The 24,498-nt window shown below is 44.6% G+C and overlaps 1 pseudogene; it reads right to left on the bottom strand.

Moving 5' to 3' along the window:
* LOC142191103 (uncharacterized) overlaps positions 1-24,498 on the bottom strand; it is a 602,426-nt pseudogene that overhangs the window by 38,930 nt on the left and 538,998 nt on the right.

The raw sequence follows: 24,498 nt of genomic DNA, 5'->3' as shown, positions 1-24,498 counted from the left end.
TGTGACTTCCCCATTTGTCCGGTGACTTTTACATTATTTGTTTCACAGATTTTCCACCAGGATAAAGATGTGAGCGACATGAATGCTATATCTATGAGAATAAAGGAAGATCTCTATGTGAGTGGTGATGAGGAGTGTGAGGAGGACATTCCTACAGGGACCCGCCCAGGTGAGGAGTCACCACTATATAAAGCACAGAAGGGTCACTGATTCTAGTCAGACATTGTTTAGACTATTTGTTGTTCCCCGATTCAGGTAAAATACTAATAATACATGAATATAAATGTGATACCGCTATAGGGGGAATAAATGTAGTATAGAATAGAACGGACAGCAGGAATATGGACTTGACATCGATGTGAACGAGACAAATTTCTTCCTCACTGGCTGTCAGTCCTCGTGAAGGGAAAGAATTTACCAGAATTATATAGCAGATTATTTCAGGTGGCGGAAAAATAATCCTCCTGCTCGATCTTCAGGCAGATTCCACCTCAGAGCTCTATGGAAATAAATGGGAGGTGGAAAATCCCGCCTGGCCAGTAAAGAGTCTGATGGAGATTCGGGGGCTGATTTGGTAAAGCGGAAACATTATTCTTCTGAATTCCTGAAGCAGCTTCTACAAATGTCACTGTGTAATCCTCACCTTAGACCCAAATCACACTATGGAATCCGGACTAGAAAATCTGGTCTGTACATCAGTCACATTTCCCAGCCTGAACTCTGTCCACACACCAGGAGTCCCCGTATCTTAGTGATCTATGACGCTAGGAGTCCCTGCTTCCTTGTGACTCCACAGACCCTACTACATACTGTATGGGACAGCAGGTCCGCGGTGAGTTCAGGCTGGGAAATCCAGCAGATGTGGTTTGGATTGTATTGTGTGTATGGGGTGTAATACAGTAAGATTTATGGCATTCTACAGTATTATTCCACATAAGTGGCCATATTTAAGCAGCCATGGATTGTGTTCACCTCTACAGTGACCTAGAGCAGTGGTGGCGTCTCCTGCCCCGCTTCATTACTATTCACTATCACTGACCTCCATCTCAGCACAGTGAATACTAATGAAGTAGGCCGCGCTGCCGTTATTCGCTGCTTGCGCCACTGACTTCACTTCTTCACACGGTCTGAAGTGTCTCAGGCAGCGGCAGCTCAGTGGGGAATATACTTATAAGGTTATGTTATTCAATATTATTAGCATCAGTTTTCTTCTTTTCAGATGACTGTACCAGGAGCTCAGAGGGACATCTGATATCCACAGTTTATAAAGCAGAGGATCATGGTATCACACAAGATCCATATGAAGAACATGTCATTACCCCAGATATACTCTCAGCCGTTCAGGAGAATGGTCTTTCTTCTAATTCATCACAGTCTGTTAAGCAAAATAAAAGTTGCAAAAAGGGTGTTATACATCAGAGAACTCACACAGGGGAGAAGCCATATTCATGCCCAGAGTGTGAGAAATGTTTTACTCGCAAATCATATCTTGTTGAACATCAAAAAATTCACACAGGAGAGACTTCATATTCATGTTCAAAATGTGGCAGATGTTTTACTCGCAAATCACATCTTGTTCAACATCAATATATTCACACAGGGGAGAAGCCATATTCATGCCCAGAATGTGGGAAATGTTTTGCTCAGAAATCAGACCTTGTTAAGCATCAAAGAACTCACACAGGGGAGAAGCCATATTCATGCCCAGAATGTGGCAAATGTTTTATCACTAAATCACATCTTGTTCAACATCAAAAGATTCACACTGGGGAGAAGCCATATTCATGTTCCGAATGTGGAAAATATTTTGCTCGGAAATCAATCTTTGTTAAGCATCAAAGAACTCACACAGGAGAGAAGCCATATTCATGCCCAGAATGTGGGAAATGTTTTGGTCGTAAATCACATCTTGTTAGACATCAGAGATTTCACACAGGGGAGAAGCCATATTTATGTCTAGAATGTGGGAAATGTTTTGCTCGTAAAGCACATCTTGTTAGACATCAGAGATTTCACACAGGGGAGAAGCCATATTTATGTCCAGAATGTGGGAAATGTTTTGCTCGTAAATCAAACCTTGTTAAGCATCAAAAAACTCACACGGAGGAGAAGCTATATTTATGTTCAGAATGTGGGAAATGTTTTGCTCGTAAATCAAACCTTGTTAAGCATCAAAAAACTCACAAAGGGGAGAAGCCATATTCATGTCCACAATGCGAGAAATGTTTTGGTCAAAAATCAGATCTTGTTAGGCATCAAAGAACTCACACAGAGGAAAAGCCATATTCATGCCCAGAATGCGAGAAATGTTTTGGTCAGAAATCAGAGCTTGTTAGGCATCAAAGAACTCACACAGGGGAGAAGCCATATTCATGTCCAGAATGTGGGAAATGTTTTACTCAGAAATCAAATCTGACTGAACATCAGAGAATTCACACAGGAGAGAGGCGGATTGTAAGTGGATTTTCAACCTGAAGTCATTAACCCGTCTAGGTATTAACAAAGAACTTAAATTCTCTGTTATGTTTGTTTGGGTTTTTTTTGGTTTTTTTTAGCTTAAATTTATTTTTTAGATTTAATGTTTTTTAGAGCTCTTATTAAGGCCAATCTCTAAATTTTTTTGCTATTACATAATGGACCGAGGTTATTATTATCTGGGATACCGAAAATGGCACCTCAATTACTTTCAGATGTCGCTTCTTGAGACTGATTTTACAGTAATTTATTTATTTATTTTTATTTATTAGGAAATCATGTATACTGAGATACGAGAATGTCAATTATATTTGTCTCATATCATGCACCCATAGGTCTCCCTCTCAAGTCTCATATTGTCCTCCTAGGTCTCCCTCTTCGACCTCATATCATGCCCCCCAATGTCCCCCTCTTGCTTCTTATACAATGGTCCTCCATGTCCCTTCTTGCGCACACATTTTCTCCTCTCCTTCTCATATTTCACTTTCAGCCACTTCTTCTTTTTCTATAATGCAACTTTCCTGTACAATGCAGAACATTTTGGCCCATTCAAGTGTCGGATCACATAATTATGATGTCTTCAGAGGTAGTTCTCACACACTTTTTTGTCCTTCTTGTGGCCATCACAGTTGCTTAACAGTCCGGGGTCTCTGTTGTCGTATTTTGCGTTTAATATTGCTCCACACATTTTTAATGGAAGAGAGGTCTGGACGGCAGGCCGGTCTAGTATCAGCACTCTTTTACTACAAAGCCATGCTGTTGTAACACCTGCAGGATATGGCTTGGCATTGTCTTGCTGAAATAAATAGGGACCTCCCTGAAAAAGATGTTGCTTGGATGGCAGCATATTTTGCTCTTAAACCTGTGTGTTCCATTTGGCATTAATGGTGCCTTCACAGATGAGTAAGTTATGTGTCATGGGTGCTATCACACCCCCAGTGCCATCAGAGATGTGCAATGGGCACTAACACCCCCCACACCATCAGAGCTATATGGAGACTTTTCACCTTGCATCAGTCCATCTCAGATAAGTTCAGGCCCAGAGAAGCCAGCGGTGTTTCTGGTTGTTGTTGATATACGGCTTTCACTTTGCATGGTAGAGCTTTAACTTGCACTTGTAGATGTAGCGAAGAACTGTGTTGGCTGACAATTGTTTTCTGAAGTGTTCCTGAACCCATGTAATGGTAATATGTATTACAGAATGATGTCAGTTTTTAATGCAGTGCCGCCTGAAGGATTGAAGGTCACGGGCATTCATTTTTGGTTTTCGGCCTTGCCGCTGACTCACAGAGATTTGTCTAGATTCTTTGACTCTTTAGATGATATTATGGACTGTAGATGATGAAATCCCTAAATTCCTTGCAATTATACGTTGAGAAACGTTGCTCTTAAACTGTTGGACTATTTGCTCATGCAGTTGGTCACAAAGTGGTGAACCTCGCCCCATCCTTGCTTGTGAATGACTGAGCCTTTCGGGGAGGTTCCCTTTATACCCAATCATGACACTCACCTGTTTCCAATTAACCTGTTCACCCATGGAATACTCTAAACGTGTTTTTTGAGCACTTTTTTTTTTTTTACCCTCTTCCCCACTTTCCTAGTCTTTCTTTCTTCCCTCCTCCCTCCCCCCCCCAACACACACACACACTTTCCCAGTCTTCTGTTGCCCCTGTTGCAGCTTTTTTTTGGAATGTGTTTCAGGCATCAAATTCAAAGCCAGTGAATATTTGCAAACAAAATAAAGTTTATTCATATGAACATTAAAAATCTTGTCTTTGTAGTGTATTCAATTGAAAATAGGTGTAAAAGGATTTGTAAATTATCGTATTCTGATTTTATTTATGTCTTAAACAACGTCCCAACTTCCTTGAAATTGGGGTGTACTAACATACATGCAATGGACAGAAGATAACTGCTGATAATGGTTCCTTAGCCTTTAATCACAGGTGTGGAAAAAACTTCAGAAAATGTCACTTTAGCTTCAGTCTGAGTGTACAGCGCATGTGCAAGATTTCATTCACACCGACGAGACAATGAAGTAAAGAAGAAGAGGAGGAGAAGGAGCGATCTACGAGCAAGAAGGGGGCGGCGATGCAAAGTCCAGGTCCCTTACAGATCCGGAGCGATTCGCTGATGAAAAGGATATTCGGCATTGATATCCCAATGCAGATCTTAATTCCCAATAGTGTATTTAACAACAAATCTCTCCAAATCTGTAAGAGCTATCACGAGGATTTTGTTATCACTTTAAGGATGAGTTTCTCATCTTAAAATTTGATGAGAAACTTATCTGAGATCTGGGGCTGTACAGGGTCCTTCCCCTCCAGCCTCAGGTAGAATATTACAGTTACATGTAAGAGGAAGGAAGGGGGTGGTGGTGTGAAGGTCTATAATCATGTAATGTATGAAAAACATTATCCTTAAAAGCTGAATTCTAGATATAGTTGCTTATGCTTGAAACTGGTATAATTTTATATGATAAGATGGTGCCTGCATCCAGGATGGGTGCAAGAAAAACAAATGCTTGGCTTTCTGCCAGAAGACAGCTCCCCTAGGTTACCACGCAGGACCGGGAGTAGCTGGCTGTGTATGGAACTGCTTAAACTTTTTCTGTTTGATGGAGATGTACTATACCAATCAGGAATGAATATGAAAACTTACGTTGTTGTTATCTCCCTTACTTTCTCTGCTACTATTTAACCCCCGTGTTTTTAATAAAAAGTGCATCAGTGCACACTCCCTTCACTGTTAATATCAAAATTTTGCATCTGGTATCAATACCTCATTGCTAGCCCTTAGCTCATATCAATTATGATAACGACAGTTACCTGGGATTATTGGTCAATTAGTCATAAACACGGCATTGACCTTATCAGTGGTAGGAGTCAGCAATGCTGCCCTGAATGTGCTCCTGGAATGATAGTGCCTCTTCTGCATGGTGAGCCATAGTGGGAGCCTACCTAGTTCCGCCTGGCATGCTATGTTGGAGGTGCTGCAGTGGACATGGAGCAGGTATTTGCAGAGTTCCAGATGGAAGATCTCTGTTGGGCTAGAGTCCCACTTTGGCTGATCTGGGTAGGTTGCTGGGCCCCAGACCTCACTGCTGTAGAGGAGAATTGGGGCGATTACTGCGTCAAATATCTTCAGCCAGACCTGCATCAGTGGATTGAGGTGGTACAGTTGCTTTCTAAGGGTGCATTGACACTGAGTAAACGCTAGCTTTTTTTGTAGAGTAAAATTACACTTGTAAATTTTGCTATCCCATTGACTTCAATGATATTTTTTTTACAAGTGTAAAAAATACGCCTGTAAAAATACGCCTGTAAAATGTCATTGTGCACCCTAATGGCGTAGAAGGTTCTGCAGGCTTTTCCTTTCAGGGTTTCTATTGCTGCTTTGAAGCTCCGATTGGTTGAGCTCCAGCTTCAGGTTGGTGTAATGGCTGGTTTTCTCCAGTGTGGAGCCATTTGGTGTGAGGTGGGGGATGGAGGCTTTATTGTGGCCCTTCCACTGGAATACCATGACTTTGGTTTTCTTGTGGTTGATGGGTATAGCCCATGTGGTGCTGAATTTTTCCAGTACTACCAGGCTGTCTTGGAGGCCCCTCTCTGTGGGGGACAGGAGTAGGAGGTCGTCTTCGTATAGCAGGAACTTCGCCTTACGGTTGTTCAGGATGAGGCCTGATGTTGGTGAGGCCTCTAGGGCTGTAGCCAGTTCATTGATGTAGATGTTGAAGAACGTTGGGCTCAGGCTGCAGCCCTGCCTATCCCCCCGGGCCTACTGGAAGTATGCTGTTCTCTTCTCATTCACCTTCACGCTGTATTGGTTTCTGGTGTAGAAGCTCTTGATGATATGTTTTTCCTCCTATTCCGCTCTCTAGGAGCAGGCCTGGATGCCACACTGAATCGAATGCCTTCTTAAAGTCCACGAAGCAGGTGAATATTTTGCCTCTTCTGATGTTGCGGACGTGCGTCTTGATGAGGCTGTGCATGGTGTAGATATGGTCTGTGGTGCGGTGGTTTGGCATGAACCCTGCTTGGCTCTTGCTGAGGACCTCGTGTTGTGTGAGGAAGGTGAGGATTCTGTTATTGATGATGTTGTTGAACAGTTTCCCCAGCGTGCTGCTGACGCAGATCCCTCTGTAGTTACTGGAGTCATAATGGTCCCCGTTCTTGTAGATGGGGGTTATGAGGCCTTTGTTCCAGTCTTGAGGGAAATGTCCGGAGTTGAGGACGAGGGTGAATAGTTTTGCCAGTGCCATATGTATGTCTGGGGAGCTGTGTTTTATCATCTCTGGTAGGATGCCGTTGGGACTACTGGCCTTTCTGCTTTTCAGCAGAACTAGTTGGGAACTATACCTAAGGAGGAGTGTACAGTTATACCTAAGGAGGAGTATCTAGCCAAGTTACATGAGACGAAGTCCCCAGGACCGGATGATTTACACCCCAGAGGCTTGAAAGAGATAGCAGAGGAAATAAGAGAACCACTTGCTATAATCTTCAATAAGTCTTGGGAAACAGGAGTGGTCCCTCTAGATTGGAAAAGGGTTAATGTGGTCCCCACCGACCCGACATGGATGGACAGGGGGATGTCTAGTGGGGAAAGCAGCGTTGATGTGTAGGCAAGCTAAGCTTGAAAAAAGGGGGCTAAAGGCATGAACAGGGGTTACGTCTACGGGGGGAAAGCAGTGTAGGTGTGGAGGTAAGTGCAGCAGCAAAAAAAGTGGCTACAGGCAGATGCACAGGACAGCTGAATCACAGAAGCCAGGCCAGAGATAGCAAGGCGTAGCAAGGCCCAAGAAGTTCCCTCTTCTAGCCACCTGAGAGAAACCACCAGCCTGGACACCTCAACATCTGCCTCTGACACTTTGGGGAGTTCACCCTCATCTGCACCTTTTCCTGCCTCTGCTCCTCTCACCTGCACCATCATGCACCTCTTCCCTGCAACTCCTCATGTCCCAGGCCTTTCATCGCAGGCAGAAGTACAGCACAACCCACCCGCATGCCCAAGGCTTAAACGGCCTCATCTTAAAACTGCTGGCCCAGGAGATGTAGCCAATCCTGGTTTGTGGAGACTCAGGCCTTCTGTGACCTGCTGGCAGTTGCGGCACCTCGCTATGATGCCCTTAGCTGTCACTACCTCTGTTGGTGCGCCGCCCCCACGTGTCCCCTAACATAAGTCAGGCCCTGAGTTCCACGCTTTACTGTAAGTTCCACATGACCACAGATGCATGTCCAAGCACCTGCGGTCAGGGACACTGCTTCTCTGTAATGACAGGCCGGGTGAATGTAGTTGAGGATGGGTCCGGGGTGCAAACTGGGGTGGCCTATCTCCTTTCCCAGCCCAAAACTTATGGCAGGGGTTGACTGAAAGCCTACTCTGCTGCAACCTTGACCACACCTGCAACCTGTATGTGCTTCAGCACTGGGGTGTGGAGAAGACAGCAGGTCGTGCTGAAGCTCCTCAGCTTGGCCAACAGAAAACACATTTCCCCCGAGGTTAGGGATGCCATCCTCGATGCGACGGCAATGTGTTTTTGTTTTTTTAAATCCACCATTTGTGTAAATTGGAGGTCACCTGATTTAGCCAGCCAATTACTTTTTCCGATTTTTTTTCGATGCCTCCGTTGTCGTAGTTCCCGTCCCACCTCCCCTGCACAGTTATAGGGGGAAATAAAGTAACAAGGGAAGGTGAGAGGGGATACGAATTTTTACTGCGTTTGCCTCGTGGTATTCGATTCCAATCGAATACCCTGGACGGTCTGATATTCGATCGAACAGTGTTCACTCATCTCTAGTTACTATGTAAGAATTGTCCTTGTTTTGTTTACTTTATATTTAGTATGGAAATCCTCAAATGTCCAGCACCATAGAATTAATATAATAATGTCCAGCACCATAGGATTAATATAATAATGTATAACACCATGGAATTAATATAATAAAGTACAGCAGCATGCGAGTAATATAATATTGTACAGCACCATAGGATTAATATAATATTGTCCAGCACCATAGGATTAATATAATAATGTACAGCACCATGGAATTAATATAATAATGTACAGCACCATGGAATTAATATAATAATGTACAGCAGCATGCGAGTAATATAATAATGTATAGAGCACCATGGGATTAATATAATAATGTCCAGCACCATGGGATTAATATAATAACGTACAGAGCACCATGGAATTAATATAATAATGTACAGCAGCATGCGAGTAATATAATAATGTACAGAGCAACAACGGAGTTAATATAATAATGTGCAACACCTTAGAATTAACCCCTTCCCGACATCTGCCGTACTAGTAAGGCAGGTTCCAGGTGTGTAAAGATGGCAACTGCTCGGCCGCCATAGCTGCCAGGATTTCTGCTGTTTCATACAGCAAACACTCTACGCCAATGTCTGCGACCGGTGTCTTCACCAATTGCAGACATTAAACACTAGCATTGACTGAAGCGCCATTTTATCGGAGGCGCTTTGGCGCCACCATTTTCCTGTTGATCACCCGTGCCTGGAGCTAGCTCTGGGGCTGGCATCCAGTTGTCATGACATTAGGGGACCTTGTGAAGGCTCTCAGTTCTGTCATGCAATATGTTGTACTCTACGGTTTTATGCAATACATTGCAATGTATTAGCATTATAATGCATTGTATTAATGATCAGACCACCTGGGGTTCAAGTCCCATAGGGAGTCTAATAAATGCAAAAAAAAAAAAAAAACTGGAAAAAAAACTAAAAAATAACAAAAGTTCAAATCACCCCCCTTTCCCTAGAACATATATAAAAGTATGCAAATACTCTGAAACACATACACATTAGGTATCCCTGTGTCTGAAAACTCCAGCTCTACAAATCTATAAAAACACTAGCAGGAGGACCCGGCCCCATAAGAATTGCCCAGTTTTGCACTGATGTATTTTGTAATGTATTTGTGTGTGTCCATAAGCGTCATGTGATCATGTGTATCTCAGTTTTGATATCAGTGAAAAACCTGAGATTGTTTGTTATGGATTCCTGGAGTAAAGTTGCGTGAGTTTGAACGTGTGTAACACATACCTCCCAACTTTTGAAGAACTGAAAGAGGGACAAAATGTGCGGCGCACTACGCGCGCCGTGGCAAATTTAGCCCCGCCCACTTTTGTGTTGACTCCGCCCACTCGTTAATTTTTCATGTGCCCACACACAGTATAATCCTCCTACAGTCACCCATAAATTATATGTCCCCCCTCTATCTCTCCCCCAGTTTCATATACACCCTTCATCTGCCCCCAGTTTCATGCCCCTCTTCCATCTCTGCCCCCAGATTCATGTCCTCTCCATCTCTGCCCCCAGATTCATGTCCCCTCCATCTCTGCCCCCAGTTTCATGTCCTCCCTCCATCTCTGCCCCCAGATTCATGTCCCCACATCTCTGCCCCCAGATTCATGTCCCACATCTCTGCCCCCAGATTCATGTCCCTCCATCTTTTCCCCCAGATTCATGTCCCTCCATCTCTGCCCCCAGATTCATGTCCTTTCCATCTCTGCCCCCAGATTCATGTCCCCCATCTCTGCCCCCAGATTCATGTCCCCCATCTCTGCCCTCAGATTCATGTCCCCCATCTCTGCCCCCAGATTCATGTCCCCCATCTCTGCCCTCAGATTCATGTCCTCTCCATCTCTGCCCCCAGATTCATGTCCCCCATCTCTGCCCCCAGATTCATGCCCCCCATCTCTGCCCTCAGATTCATGTCCTCTCCATCTCTGCCCCCAGTTTCATGTCCACTCCATCTCTGCCCCCAGATTCATGTCCCTCCATCTCTGCCCCCAGATTCATGTCCCCACATCTCTGCCCCCAGATTCATGTCCCACATCTCTGCCCCCAGATTCATGTCCCTCCATTTCTGCCCCCAGATTCATGTCCCTCCATCTCTGCCCCCAGATTCCTGTCCCTCCATCTCTGCCCCCAGATTCATGTCCTCTCCATCTCTGCCCCCAGTGTCATGCCGTCCTCCCCTTCATCTGCCCCCAGATTCACGTTCCACCTCCACATTAAACTTACCTTCTCCTCCGCTCCCTCGCCGCTTTCTGCCCGCCTCTCTCGCTGACACATGCGGCTGAAGGAAGGGGCTGACACAGGTCAGCTCCTCGCTTCGCCGCTGCCCGCCTCTCTCCCTGACACATGCGGCTGAAGCTGCTCGCTTCGCCGCTGCGTCTCTCTCTCGCTGACACATGCGGCTGAAGCGAGGAGCTGACCTGTGTCAGCTCCTCGCTTCGCCGCTGCCGCCGGCTCCTGGCTTGTAGACGCGATGTACAAGCCAGGAGCCGGCGGCAGCGGCGAAGCGAGGAGCTGACACAGGTCAGCTCCTCGCTTCAGCCGCATGTGTCAGCGAGAGAGAGACGCAGCGGCGAAGCGAGCACGCGAGCAGCTTCAGCCGCATGTGTCAGAGAGAGAGGCGGGCAGCGGCGAAGCGAGGAGCTGACCTGTGTCAGCTCCTTGCTTCAGCCGCATATGTGTTCAACTCAGATCTGCGTCCTCTGGACGCAGATCTGAGTTGAAATCGGGACATACCTCCCTCCAACCGGGACCGTGGGACATGTCACCCAAATCGTGACTGTCCCGCGGAAATCGGGACGGTTGGGAGGTATGGTAACACTGTCACCTACAGCGCCCTGCCCCTTTTAAGCTGACCTACAGCAGTGAAGAAAAATGACTGGGTTGTTATGGAAACCTAGAGTAAAGCTCAGATGTGTGATGATGTGTGCTGAGCTGCGTATCTATTCCTCTGATGTGTGATACTGTGTGCTGAGCCGTATATCAAATCCTCTGACGTGATACTATGTGCTGAGCTGTGTATCAAATCTTCCGACGTGTGAAACCGTGTGCTGAGCTGGATATGTAATCCTCTGACGTGTGATACTATGCTGAGCTGCATATCTAATCCTCTCACGTAATACTGTGTGCTGAGCCATGTATCTAATCCTTCAATGTGTGAAACTGTAAATGGTAAACACTGTAGCGGTAAAAATTGAAAAGTGCTAAACTGATGTTTTTTCACTGTTTTGCCTCTGATAATTTTTATATATATATATATATATATATATATATATATATATATATATATATATAGATTGTGAGCCCCATATAGGGATCACAATGTACTTTTTTTTCCCTATCAGTATGTCTTTGTAGAATTGGAGGAAATCCACGCAAACACGGGGAGAACTTACAAACTCCTTGCAGATGTTGTCCCTGGTGGGATTTGAACCCAGGACTCCAATGCTGCAGTGCTAACCACTGAGCCACCGTGTTGCCCCTACCTCTGATAAAAATTTGAATAAACAATAATCAAGGCAATAGACATTCCCTAAAATGGTAGAACTAAAAAGTACACCTGGTGCTGCAAAAAAAAACAAAAAACGCCCTATGTATCCCCGTACACAGACGTATAAAAAAAGTTACAGGTGTCAGAAATATAAATTTTTTGACACAGTTTTGAATTTTTGTTAAGGGGTTAAATATGTAAATAAAACCATATAAATTTCGGTAAAAATAAAATTCGGTATCACTGGAATCGCACCGAAACATAGAAAACAAATCACAGGTCAATTTGGCTGCACATTGAATGCCGTAAAAACGAAGCCCGTAATAGTCACAGAAATGCATTTTTTCTTCAAATCCCCCCATTTTGAAATTTTTTTCAGCTTCCCAGTACATTGTACAGAATAATTAATGGCGGCATCAGGAAGAAAAATTTTCCTGCAAACATTAAGCCCTCCTATGGCTCAGAGAGCGGAAAAATCAAAATCTTATGAGGATTGGAAGGGGGGAGTCAAAAACAAAAATTGAAAAATGCCCCTGGCAGGAAGGGGTTAATGTAATAATATGCAGAGTACCATGGAAATAATAGTATTCTAAAAAAAAAAAGTAATACTGGGTAAATTTCACACACAGACAGCTCCGTTACATACACGTCACACACAGGCAGCTCCACTACATACACATCACACACAGACAGATCTGCTACATACACGTCACACACAGACAGCTCCGCAATATACACATCACACACAGATGCTCCGCTACATACATGTCACACACAGATGCTCCGATACATACACATCACACACAGACTTTCATATATCTAGTAGAGATCTGTAACATCTGGTAATGTGACTCCCTGACTCCTCCTATACAAGTGGCTGATCACATGACTATGACATCATCACAGGTCCTGGTTTCTGGTAGACTATAGTCTGTATATCAGGGGGCTGAGGTATTTTGCATGGGACTGTATGTTGGGGGCTGATGTATTTTACATGGGACTGTGTATCGGGGACTGATGTATTTTACATGGGACTGTGTATCGGGGACTGATGTATTTTACATGGGACTGTATATAGGGGGACTGATGTATTTTACATGGGACTGTATATCGGGGACTGATGTATTTTACATGGGACTGTATATCGGGGGACTGATGTATTTTACATGGGACTGTATATCGGGGGACTGATGTATTTTACATGGGACTGTATATCGGGGGACTGATGTATTTTACATGGGACTGTATATCGGGGGACTGATGTATTTTACATGGGACTGTATATCGGGGGACTGATGTATTTTACATGGGACTGTATATCGGAGGGGACTGATGTATTTTACATGGGACTGTATATGTGTTTGCTTGGACTGGTCCCTTATGTTTGCCATTCTGGAGAGATACTCGGGGGTCTTCCTCTCGGCAGTTAGAGCGCTCTATTCTCCCCCTCAGTGGTTTAGCTCCCCCATACATCTACTCACCAGGGCGGTCCTCTGTCCCCTCTTATTTTTGCCCTTTGTATTGAACCTCTGGCATCCAAGATCCGCTCTAACCGGACATTACAGGAGTAAGAATACCGGATAGAGATTGTAAGATTAGACTTTCCGCTGATGACGTCCTTCTCACCCTCACTAATCCGCAGATCCCCCTTCCGATCCTCTTGCACACACTACAGGACTGTGGTAACCTCTCTGGTTATACAATGAACCCTCCTATGATAGAAGCCGTTCCCCTAAACATTCCATATGCCCCTATACATCTGCTCCGCTATCACTATGGTTGTCTATGGAAGGATGGTTCCCTCCGTTACCTGTGAATTCAGCTGTCTTCCTCTTACACATCCCTAAACTCGGTTACTTACCTTTGTGTGTTTCAGGACCTCCGCTCCCTACTTGATCAGTGGCGCTTCTTACATATTTTCCCAGTCACGTAACGGCAGTAAAGATGAACTTGCTCCCGAAACCCTAATATTCTTTGAAACCCTGCCAGTATCTGTTCCCTGCTCCACTTCATCTGGAACGCAAAATGTCACCGAATCAATTGTGATGTTGGCTGTTATGGCAGATGGGGGGCTGGCAGCACCACATATCCTTCACTACTATTGGGCGACCCAATTATGTTGTATTTCCATTTTTCCAGCCCCGCAGGCCTATTCAAAAAGGGTAGAAATTGAAAGAATTTGGCTGGCACCTATACACCCCAACACTTTTCTGTTTCCCCCTCCCCCAACACCCAACCCCCCCCCCCCCCCCCCCCCACACACACACACACACACACACACACACACACCTCACCTCGCCTGCCATTTTTTCTCCTGGGTCCCTTTCATATCACTAGAGCGATTTGGGACACGTCTCATAAACTTATCCCTTTCACTTCACAAAACTCCTCTATGGTCTCCTTTATTTGTAATCCGCTCCTCTCGGGGCGAATCTGATTAATCTGATGATGTACTTCTGTTTCTTGATATTTTCTAAGACTTTGTACAGTTTAAAAAAATAAACAGTGAGGACTCCTAGGACTACATATCTATAATACATAGTGTATGACACTGTCAGGGCTCCTAGGACTATATATCTATAATACATAGTGTATGACACTGTCAGGGCTCCTAGGACTATATATTTATAATACATAGTGTATGACAGTGTCAGGCTCCTGGGACTATATATCTGTAATACATAGTGTATAGAGATGATCGAACAGTGAAATATTCGATATTCGTTTCAAATAGTCGCTCATTATTCAACTATTAGAATGAATATCAAATCCCATTATAGTCTATGGGGAAAAGAGCTTCGTTTCAGGGGAAACCACTAATTGACTCAGGAGAGTCACCAAGTCCACTATGACACATCAGGAAATGATGACAACACCTCTGGAATGCAACTGGGACAGCAGGGGAAGCATGGCTGGTGGCATCTAACACGCCCAAGTCACTGTATTACGCCACTAGTAATGCAGGAGCTGACTTTTTCCCAATTTGAATCAATTGACCAGCGTTGATCGACCGAATGCTATACTGTGTACAGCATTCGGCCAATCAACGCTGGTTCTGCTGGAGGAGGCGCAGTCTAAGATCGGTCCACAGCAGTCTCCATTGTGGTCCGATCTCAGATGTAGCATAGTTCAGCGTACAGCCAGCCATCTGAGATGTAGCAGATGTAGCAACTCTGCTATACCTGAGATGTAGCAAAGCTGGCTGTGCGCTGAACTCTGCTGCATCTGAGAAGTAGCATAGCTGGCTGTACGCTGAACTCTGCTATACCTGAGATGTAGCAGAGCTGGCTGTGCGCTGAACTCTGCTACAACTGAGATATAGAAGAGCTGGCTGTGCGCTGAACTCTGCTACATCTGAGATGTAGCATAGCTGGCTGTACGCTGAACTCTGCTATACCTGAGATGTAGCAGAGCTGGCTGTATGTTGAACTCTGCTACATCTGACATGTAGCAGAGCTGGCTGTGCGCTGACCTCTGCTACATCTGACATGTAGCAGAGCTGGCTGTGCGCTGAACTCTGCTACATCTCACATGTAGCAGAGCTGGCTGTGTGCTGAACTCTGCTACATCTGAGATCGGACCACAATGGAGACTGCTGTGGACCAATCTTAGACTCCGCCTCCTCCAGCAGAACCAGCGTTGATTGGCCAAATGCTATACACTGTATGGCATTCGGCCAATCAACTCTGGTCAATGCATTCCTATGAGAGAAAGTCAGCTCCCACATAAACGCAAACTGCCAGGGATCCCGACTAGCATATAATGGGCTGCCACGAGATGTGCTTGCAGTTTGAAAGTGATGAGACCTTGCCAGCCCGAGCTAAATGCGAGAGTAAGTTCAATGGAGACACATGGTGGCAGCGCACCATATGCTAGTCGAGATCGCTGGCAGCTTGTGGTATGCGGGAGCTGACTTTTTCCCATAGGAATGCATTGACGAGAGATGAAGAGGAGAAAAACTGCAGGTGGAACCTCACGTATATATTGTAATAACTTGCGCCCCTGTCTGCTCTTTGAGTTTCTGTCCTAATCCCCGGAGAAACTGCATAGGGGACGGTTTGCTATCAGTCATTTGAATGTGTTTTTAAAGCAAACCGCCAGTGTCCGTATACAGCCTCTCCGCGGTGAAACTAGTTTTTTTTTGCATGAATTCATAATCCTGCAGATCCGACTTAGGGCAGAAACCCAAAGAGCGGACAGCAGTGCAAGTGTGAACGCCACATTATTATCTACAATAATTGTATTTATTTACAACTAATATTGTGAATTTGTTACTGAAACTTACTGAAACTTGGATCCAGCAGGCAGACACAGCCTCCCTTGCTGCTTTGTCTCATGGTGGCCTACAATTCTCACATACCTTTAGGCCTGACAACAGGCAGGGTGGTGGGGTAGGCTTACTTCTGTCACCACTTACTTCTGTGCATAATGAAACCCTTAAAAATGCATTGGATGAGGTGGCTCCCCCCTCCACTCGTAAAGTCCCACGTAGGAGGCAGCAGCCCTGGCACACGCCACAGACACGATTTCTTCAGCGGTGCTCTAGGTCTGCCGAACGTCTCTGGAGAAAATCACGCTCACCTGCAGATTTCCTCCACTTCAAATTTATGCTTAAAACATATAGTTCTGCCCTTTACCTCGCCAAGCAAGACGATTTCACCGCCCTCATCTCTTCTCTCTCCAGCAACCCTAAAAGGCTTTTTGAAACTTTTCACTCCTTACTCACACCCAAGGTGCAGACGCCATTCACAGACCTTAGTGCTGATGACCTGGCCACGTATTTCCATGCTAAAATTGATAAGATCCGTCAGGAAATTACTGCCCAAGCCCCAGGTGGCATTGATCCCACCACCTACCATAGCAATGATCCCCTCACCAACCGCACTTCAGACTGTCCATTCTCATCTTTTGAACCTGTTACAGAAGAGGAAGTCTCCCAACTACTTTCTTCATCTTGCCCTACAACCTGCAGCAGTGACCCCTTCCCCTCACACCTTCTCCAATCTCTGTCCCCTGCTGTCACTACTTGCCTTACTAAAATATTTAACCTCTCTCTCTCGTCTGGAATCTTCCCATTCTCCTTCAAGCATGCTGTTATAACCCCGCTATTGAAAAAACTCTCCCTGGACCCATCCTGTGCTGCTAACTATCGACCTGTCTCTAACCTCCCCTTCATCTCTAAGCTCTTGGAACGCCTGGTCTATTCTCGGCTAATCCGCTATCTCTCTGATAACTCTCTGCTTGACCCCTTACAATCTGGCTTCCGCGCTCTGCACTCTACTGAAACGGCTCTCACAAAAGTCTCCAATGATCTCCTAATGACTAAATCCAATGGCGACTTCTCTCTTCTTATTCTTCTGGACCTCTCTGCAGCTTTTGACACTGTTGACCATCATCTCCTCCTCACTATGCTCCGCTCAGTCGGCCTCAGTGACACTGCGCTCTCCTGGTTCTCCTCTTATCTCTCAGACCGCACCTTCAGTGTATCATTTGCGGGCTCTGTTTCCTCCCCTCTTTCCCTTGCTGTTGGGGTTCCTCAGGGCTCGGTCCTAGGCCCCCTCCTCTTTTCTCTCTACACAGCCCCCATTGGACAAACCATTGCCAGATTTGGCTTCAGGTACCATCTTTATGCTGATGACACCCAATTATACACATCTTCCCGGGACATCACCCCTGCACTCATACAGAACACCAGTGACTGTCTCTCTGCTGTCTCAAATATCATGTCCTCGCTCTATCTGAAACGAAATCTCTCCAAGACTGAACTACTACTGTTTCCACCATCTAATAGATCTGTCCCTGATATATCCATTGTAGTCTCAGGCCTTACTATAACTCCTAGGCAGCAGGCCCGCTGCCTTGGGGTCATGTTTGACGCAGACCTTTCCTTCACCCCTCATGTTGAATCACTCGCACGTTCATGTCACCTCCACCTCAAAAACATCTCCAGAATACGCCCTTTCCTTACCAGAGATACACTAAAGACACTTATTGTCTCTCTGATTCATTCTCGCCTTGACTACTGTAATTCCTTACTAATCGGTCTTCCCCTCACTAAACTCTCCCCTCTACAATCTATTCTGAATGCAGCGGCCAGGCTCATCTATCAGGCTAGACGCTACAGCGAGGCCTCTGGTCTGTGCCAGTCACTACATTGGCTGCCTATTCATTATAGAATAAAATATAAACTTATCCCCCTCCCCCACAAGGCTCTCCATAATGCCGCACCCCCATACATTTCCTCCCTCATCTCTGTCTGCCGCCCAACCCGTGTACTCCGCTCACTCAATGACCTAACACTTACATCCTCTATTATCAGAACCTCCCACGCTCGTATACAAGACTTCTCCCGAGCTGCACCACTTCTCTGGAATGCTCTACCCCGGACAATCAGATTAACTCCCAACTTCTACAGTTTCAAACGCAAACTAAAGACACATCTTATCAGACAGGCCTATCACAATGTCTAACGTAAACCCTTAACCCTCCTCTGTCCCCGCTCCCACATTACCCCACATGATATGATGTAATCTCAGGATAACTTTATAGGTCCAAGCTCCATCCACATGTTACAGGACATGACTGGTGACGGCTCATAAAGTCTTATGTTTGTGTAATGACAGTCACCTCTATTACAAAAGTGCCTGACCTCTGCATAAGCAATGCCGCCCCTGCTACCTCTTGTGTCACCCCCTCTACCTCATAGATTGTAAGCTTTTGCGAGCAGGGCCCTCAGTCCCATTGTGTGAAATGATTTTCTTTGTAATGAATCTGTCTGTATTTGAACCCTACAAATTGTACAGCGCTGCGGAATATGTTGGTGCTATAGAAATAAAATGTATTTTATTATTATTATTATTATTATTACATTGTCTCATCTTCTCTCCATTCAGGTCCCTACAATATAGAATCCTCTCAGTATCTTCTATATAAGAGAATATTCCTGATTGATCCATCAAGGATGGAAAGAGACAGGAACAAGATGGCGGAAAGTCTATTAAATCTCACCCTAGAGATCATCTACCAGCTTACTGGAGAGGTGAGAGATTCTGATGATGTCATCATTACATCATTCTTATCTCTAGTAATAACAGATGATAGGACTGGAGAGGTGATGGACTCTGGACATGTATGTAGTGAGATTTATTAATGTGTCTCCCCATAACCAGGATTACACAGTAGTGAAGAAGACCTCTAGTGGGCGCTGTCAGGCTCCTGTGTATGAAGGATATGGAGGAACTATGAGCCCATTCCCAGGGCCTCCACCTCACCCCCTGATACAGGAGGAGATCAATGGACAGAAGATCCTAGAACTCACCAACAAGATGCTGGAGCTGCTGACTGGAGAGGTGACACTGCTGGGAATGCTGGGACATTATACAGTAACTGGAGGGGTCGGGGTGTGACTGTATCATTGTGTTGTCAGGTTCCTATAAGGTGTCAGGATGTCGCTGTCTATTTCTCCATGGAGGAGTGGGAGTATTTAGAAGGACACAAGGATCTGTACAAGGAGGTGATGATGGAGGACCACCAGCCCCTCACATCAGCAGGTAATAGACATGACTATATACACATGGACTTCCATTATTTGTATCTACAGAATGAATTCAGTCCCTGTCTGTGTTTCCTACAGGTAGATCCAGTGAGAGGACAACACCGGAGAGATGTCCCAGTCCTCTTCTTCCACAGGATGATCAGGTAGATGGAGATATTCCCTGTGATGTGTAGACGGGCTGTGAAGTCCTTGTGTCTCTTTCCCTTTTCGCTGACTTACAACATTTATTTTCCAGCTTCAGGGTAAAGATCTGAACAATGTTTTGGCCACAGCAATAAATGAAGATCCCTATGTGAGTGGTGATGAGGAGTGTGAGGAGGACATTGCTACAGAGAACCGCCCAGGTGAGGAGTCACCACAGAACAGTCTCAGATTCTCCTCATTCTCCGACTACTATAGTTTTGTGTAGATTTCTGTGTCCTGTTAGATTTTTCGGCTGTATATTCCCCCATTCAGCTATATACAAGTCATATATGATAAATAATGTGACCCCATAATGAAATATGTCAATGTGAATGAGGACAATTTCTTCATCACCTATTGTCTCCCTGGATATAATCTGGCACTAGACATGTCTTTCAGCGGCTTACTCCTCTCTCCCCACTGAAATCATATACATGTACGATTAAACCGAGGGTATATGTTTATGGCACAGTTGAGAGGAATAGCTTGTACCCCCTACAGCTATTGCAGGTGATGTGCCCCTTATCAGATGTCTAAGAGTGTATTTCTCCCATCTCCCCGTTAGTACATGCATGCTTGGCCTATTGTGTATGGGAGATAGAACAAGATGGCTTCAGCCCAGCAAGCATTTAGGTGACGGTGATCTCATGTATGGCCGACCTAATGGTATAAGCACATATAGAGGCGGATCCTGTGAGATAGGCGGAGTCTGCATAAGATAAAGCATCTCCACCAATCATACATACATGATACTATGGGTCACATGTCTACCGTATTTCTGTACTTGCTAACACATGTATATTATTATACTAGCAGGAAGACGCGGCTTCGCACGGGTATATTTCATTTTTGGTTTGTGCAGTGGCCCCATAAGAATTGCTCAGTTTAGCACTGGTGTATTTCGTATGTCGTTTGTGTGTGTCCATAAGCGTCATGTTTTCATGTGTACCTCAGTTTGGATATCAGCGAAAAACCTGCAATTGATTGTTATGGATACCTGGAGTAAAGCTGTGTGAATGTGAACTTGTGTAACAATGTCATCTACAGAGCCCTGCCCCTTTAAACCTGACCTACTGCTGTGAAGAAATATGGCTGGCATGTTCTGGAGACCTGGAGTAAAGCTCTAATGTGTGATGGTGTGTACTGTGCTGTGTATCTAATCCTCTGATGTGTACTTGTGTGTGCTGACCTGTGTATCTAATCCTCTGATGTGTGTATCTCAGTTTGGATGTCAATGTTGGATTGTGCATGTGGAGTGACCGTGTGTATAGCAGTTGGAATATGAGTGCAGGTTTGTACGGTACTGGTCAAGGATCCGGGGTCTACTGCTAGATTGTCATCTGTTTTGCCACCAGTTAATTATGGAATATTACTAGATGCATTCACTGTAATTGGCTAATATCTAAAATAATAATTTTTTATTGGTATGCATTAAATTTCTTAAATGCAGTACACATGAGAGACTTGCTACATAGATTATGTAGTATTCATGAAATCAGCGGGAGCGCAGTGTTTTGGTACTAAACAAAAAACTCTTCTTTTATGACTGGTTTAGTACTGGACTATTAAGGGTCCCGATATATATGTAGGCACAGATTAGTCTAAATATCATTCCTGCTCCTTTAATTCCCTTGGTTACTCATGGCATGAACCCATATGAGAAATATACAAGGTCGAACTGGCCCACTGGGGAACTGTTAATTCCCCCGGTGGGCCTCGAGCCTTGACTATCAGTCCTCATTTTCCCAATGAAGATGCATTGTCCAGGGGCCTGATCGGGATTTTCAAGGGCCGGGTCGGGCCCCAAACCCATGCATTTGCATTAACAAAATGAGGACTGATAACAGGTCAGGGGCTGGATAGGTAACCTCAGGGGCCCCAGGCTGCCGGCAGCGCTGTAATGATTAAAGATGGCCGACTGCTGGCAGTTTCCCAGGGCCCTGACACATACAAGGGCCTCCTGCCAGTGGTATACTTTGCCTATTAATATAGAGAAAGTATACATCAGGAGGACTGAGGACACCAGAGGCAGCAGCTGCAGCTATCGCTGCCATCTTATGTACAGCTCTCTGTGCAGTCCGGACTTCTCCCTCCCCCTCCCAGCAGTGAGTTATCGCCTAGATCGTACCGTGGGGGACAGAGAGACGTCTGCTGCGTTGCTGCACTTTGGGCTTCACAAATGTGAATATTTTTTTTTTCTTTTTTTTGGTAAATGTAATATTTAATATGTATGTGTGTACATTTGTTTAACCCATAAGTACTATCATGTTGTCTATCATACACCACTACCTTACACATTTCACTATGATAGACACCATGATGGTACTTAAGGGTTAAAGTATGTGTCTTGTATCCTGTGTGAGTACTGTATGTTTGTATACAGGTATGTGTGTGTATATACAGTATGCTATATTAATGTGTATGTGTGAGTGTATGTATATATGTTAGTATATATAGTATTCATACATTCATATAAGTATATATTTAACTTATAAATGGCTTATGAATGTGTGTATATATATATAGCATCTATTACGCTGTACTGTGAGAAAGTTGAGGGGGGCGTTCCTCACCGCTCAGCATCATCACTGGGCGTTAAGCAACCTCTCACAGTACAGCACAATAGACGCTACTGACAGTGAAGAGCTACGATACCCGGGACCGATAGCTCTTCACCGGAGGCACAGAACGGAAAAGCCGATAGTGTGCTGAATTCAGCACACCATCGACTTTCTAGCTGTTTATTACACTGCATGTGCCCCCGGAGGTGAAAGGTCCTCTTTAAGGATTAAGCACAATAGCAAGACGCAGCTAAAAAACACTGTGGAAAAAAAATAGCAGTGAATCTCAATGTATTTTTGCCACAGTGTTTTTTATTGAGCTTTTGTCCCACCTGTGTCTGTTCGGTCTCATGGCCACATTTCTGGAAATCCTGTATCTAATTGGTCTTAGCAATCACATGAGGTGCAGGACTCCCAGCAAGGAGACTCCGGCACGAGACTAAATGGACACTGGTGGCGGACAACGGAGCAACGGGGACAGGTGAATGCGCTTTTTATTTATTTATTTATTTTTTATTTTACACCTCCCTCCCAGCACATGGGTTGCTCCAAATCCTGGAAAAATCTTTAAAGGATTGATCCATCTTTGTAATATTGATGGTCTGTCCTTAGGATAGGCCGTCAATATTACATCTGTGATGATATAACAGCCAGGAACTCTGCAGATCAGCTCTTCCAGGACAGCGTGGCTACAGGTAATGGTAACATTTTTAGGAGCTGCGCTGTTCACTTTCCATACAGTGTATAGCAGTAGGTTTAGGTAGTGCAGTGGTGCACATCAGACGGCAGGTGAGCAGCATGGCTCCCAACATGTTATTACCTTTAGCCGCCCTGTCTCGGTATCACTGGTCTGCAGGATTCCTGATGGTGGGCCGCTAGAAACAATTCCACTGGTGGGCCCTAGACACCCCAGTTCGACACTGTCAATATTTCCCGCACATAGACTGTATAGATTTGGTAGTTCCTTGATCTATTAGATTATTAAGTTTACTAGCCTCTGCTCGCGACTTCGTCTGCAGTTTGTAGACGTCGATGATCCGCCTATATTCTGCCGTTGATGGTTTGCCTGCTCCGGTGTTTTGGCAACTCTTAAGCTGTCCTGCTGCTGAACTTGTTCCTCACACTGTGCTTGTGATTGTTCCAGAATCTTATCAGCTCGCTGGGAAGCCATATAATGAGTGTGTTGTTGGCACTGATGATCTGCCTGCTCCGGTGTTTCGGCAGCTGTCATGTTGTCCTGCTGCTGAACTTGTTCCTCACGCCCTGCCTGTGATTGTTCCGGCATCTCAGCAGCTCGCTAGGATGCCGCATCAATGATCCCCCTCAGCTCCGCTTGAGGAGAACTCTGTGAATTCTGGCTCCTTCATAGCTCTCGTTGTTTGCAAGAAATTAGGTTTTCTTTTATCAGGCATGTTTAAAATTGACAAACTGCCAATTTGGATTAAAGGTGTTTGCCCATGTCAGTTTGTCATCAGTTCCTGGATCAGATCAGATAATATGCAAATGCATGTACACAATCCACAGAGGGTTAGTGTGTGTTTACACAGAGAAATAACAGACCTGGTTGAAATAAGGTTGCTGCAGTAGCAGTGTAATATAGTATGTGAACATAAATTCATAACTGTTGTGAAGCCATGTCATTTACTGGGATAAAAAATAGCCTATGTTTTAATTGAAGGTTACAATCTATCTATGTGCCGAATTTCATTCAAATCCATTTAGCCGTTTTGCGTGATTGAATAACAAACATCCAAACACACAAATTTTCACATTTATAATATTAGAAGGATATCTGGGAATTTTAATTCATATCAAGAAATTAGCTATTTATGGTCAATAGATTTAGTGTTGCCCTTTGTGAAATTAATATTGCCAGATGTCTTAAAATATGTGTGGACATTATTAGATAGAAATGCTATAAAATATTAATATAACTTTTAATGTTCTATTATCTAAAGATGGTAAAATCCGTTTTCTTCTTGTCAGATGACTGTACCAGGAGCTCAGAGGGACATCTGATATCTACAGATTATAAAGCAGATGATCATGGTATCACACAGGATCCATATGAAGAACATGTAATTACCTCAGCCATTCAGAAGTTTCATCTATTATCTGATTCTTTAAGACAGGTCCTGTCTTCTGATTCATCACAAACTGCTAAGCAAAATACAAGTTACCGAAAGAGTGATGTACATCAGAGAACTCACACAGGAGAGAAGCCATATTCATGTCCAGAATGTGGAAAATGTTTCACTCATGAATCAGGTCTTGTTAGACATAAGAGAATTCACAAAGGAGAGAAGCCATTTTTATGTTCAGAATGTGGAAAATGTTTCACTCATGAATCAGGTCTTGTTAGACATGAGAGAATTCACACAGGAGAGAAGCCATTTTTATGTTCAGAA

The sequence above is a fragment of the Leptodactylus fuscus genome, chromosome 1, assembly GCF_031893055.1.
Source record: "Leptodactylus fuscus isolate aLepFus1 chromosome 1, aLepFus1.hap2, whole genome shotgun sequence".
NCBI classification, from domain to species: domain Eukaryota; kingdom Metazoa; phylum Chordata; class Amphibia; order Anura; family Leptodactylidae; genus Leptodactylus; species Leptodactylus fuscus.
The sequence above is the reverse complement of the archived record's forward strand: the minus strand, read 5'-3'. Positions and strand labels throughout refer to the sequence as shown.